Genomic DNA, 2,666 nt, shown 5'->3' on the forward strand with positions numbered 1-2,666 from the left:
CATATGGAGCCAACCTTCAAGATTGATGGAACTGTCAAGTTTACATAGCATTTAGGTGGAAACAGGGTTTAAATATAATGCACAGGTTTGAATAAAATCATAAAATAAATCAATACACTAAAAAACGATACAGAGTTTTTTTACCTGAATTGGGAGTTATGCTTAAACTACCATTCCTGTCGGAGTTGCATACCGACGGAGAGATATGAGCCTAGTCCGGATTTCCCAGAGAAATGGGCCTCGTTTTAAACTTGTAATCGTGTTGATGTATTAAGTGCTATACCGGTGCGCGCGCACACAACACTATTGTCTAGTTCGGTAATTTTTTTACCTAACATACTTTCTTTTCTCCTTGTTTCTTGAATAATAAAAATGGACTTTTTTACTAGAAAAATTTCTACTTCGTTTTAAGATTCGAAGTAGTAAATTTTTAAAGGGCGACGTTTACGCACTGACTGACACTATTTTGGTTGCACTAAGCTTGAGTTGCACGTCAGCAAGGGAATTTTTAAATAAATTTATATTCCCTTTAGTTACCTAAATATACAAACTTTTGGGTACGCCGGTCTACAATGAATTGAAACGGCTCACATTTTATTTTTTTGCACGGACTTATGAATCGATTTTTACGCTTGTTCTCCGTTCGAAGAGAGAATTCTTTAATCTTGACGTCCGCTCGCAAATTTGCGTCTCGAATTCGCGGACGGGTGTCCCAATATTGAATGAGATTACCTAAAGTATCTGCCTGTTTCCGAAATTCCTGGTGAACTGAACAATTCTTCGATAAAATTGAGTAGCTATGAAGCCCTGTGGCACGTAGTGGATAGGTAGGGATTTTTATTAAATCGTAAATTTGGAAATTGTGCAGTCAAAATCCTCGGTACAATTCAGGAAATATCTGTGTCAGCGATGTGAAAATGAACCGAGTTATAAGTAGAATAGTTGACAAGCTTAATGTCGTGGCTATTTTTATTTTCATGTAAAGGATGTGGAAATGCGGAAGGATGACTTGAGAAATTCTTTGATATATCGTGTCATAAACGATCGAAGCTGCTTTTATAAATTCTATTAATATGGTTACAAAAATAAATAGGCAATCGCAGATAATTGTCCAGGGGTGGTCTCGAAGGAATTAACCCCCAAGCTGAGGTGTGAAAACCGTGCCAAAGCTGAATAGCACCTGGGTGAGGTGTCTAGAACGGTGACTCTGGGATATCGGGTTACCTCTCAGAGTACGCAGCCTTATTCTTGCATGCATGGCCCTACAAGGATGGACGAACCCCTTTCCCTAGGTTCACCAAACATAGTTGTAGTACGTGCGGTTTCAAACAACAGAGCGCGCCGGGCTCCCGACAATGTGTCGGCAAATAATCTCGACCATTCTAGAGCCGGGGGAGCTAATGAAAATGGATTCAATGCAATGAATCAGCGGAATCTCGGGACCTTTAGGAGGACGAAGCAAATAAATAGGCGACTTGCTAGAGTGCTACGATGCGAGTGTGGGCCCTGAACGAGGTTACATGGCACGACTGCATGCTTTGTGGTGCGAGAAACACCCGGAGCTATCGCACTTTTTGCATCAATGTCTGCGAAATTATGCTGAATTACTCCAAAAAAGAGGCTATGTAAGCGCAACGCCTACTCTACCACAGCCAGAATAAGCGACCAACAGAGAAAGAGAGGCGGCATTAAGGCCAACAGTGGGCAGGCATCCGATAGAGGAAGAGCGATGCTTTTTAAACCGGAGAAACACCAGTGCGTCCTTTTTTGTTTAATGCTGTACTTCGTTGGACTGTCACTCTCTCCTCCGAAACACAACGATACGGGCATTCATGCATACTTAAAATGATTAATAAATTTCTGGTAAAAATCATTGAGTTCCATGTCGGTTACTAAGCAATATAATTTAATTTAAATCGGTCCTCATTATTTTTGATTCTTAAATTTTGAGGGCCATGTTACGCTGTAGCAAGGGTTAAATGTTATCTCCTTTCTTCCTGCCAAATACGTAGCAAACCATCCTGGACCTATGGTCGTCGTCCCTGATGACCATGCTAGCGACATGGGAATTAATGTATTGTTTCTTATTATAATGTAATCCTCACTTAGGTGTTAATATTGAACATTGCATGTTTCATCGAGTGAGGATTTCTATTTATATTTCTTAATTTTCGAATCTTGCATAACCATAAAGTCGCAAAAAAGAGAAAGATAGGCATGAGTCACCACTTTTTGTTCTTTTATCAGGATGTATGCCACTTTTACCTTCTTATGACGTATACCACACACATTATTTTTATGTATACAATTTATTGATTCACTTATTGTCCTTGGCTATAAAAGTTTATATATTATTTGCTAAATTACAACAAATGTTGACTCTGATAGAAGATCCTCTTCACACCTTACACTGTGGAATTGAATACATTTCTTGAAGGTTCGGTTGGTGGTCTCTCATTTTCCCTTGATGTATAAAGATCATCGGTCTGCGTCTGCATGGATCCTTTTTCGCTTTCCATTATAATGTCCCTGGAGTTGCATATTTTCTCACGGAAATGCTGAGCGAGTAGCATTACACCAGAAAATATGTGCAAGCGAAATATATAGATTAGGAATCTCATGGCAAGGATACCTATACTAGCATATGCATCATGGTTCAGGTTTTT

The sequence above is a fragment of the Belonocnema kinseyi genome, chromosome 5 (genome assembly GCF_010883055.1).
Source record: "Belonocnema kinseyi isolate 2016_QV_RU_SX_M_011 chromosome 5, B_treatae_v1, whole genome shotgun sequence".
NCBI classification, from domain to species: Eukaryota; Metazoa; Arthropoda; class Insecta; order Hymenoptera; family Cynipidae; genus Belonocnema; species Belonocnema kinseyi.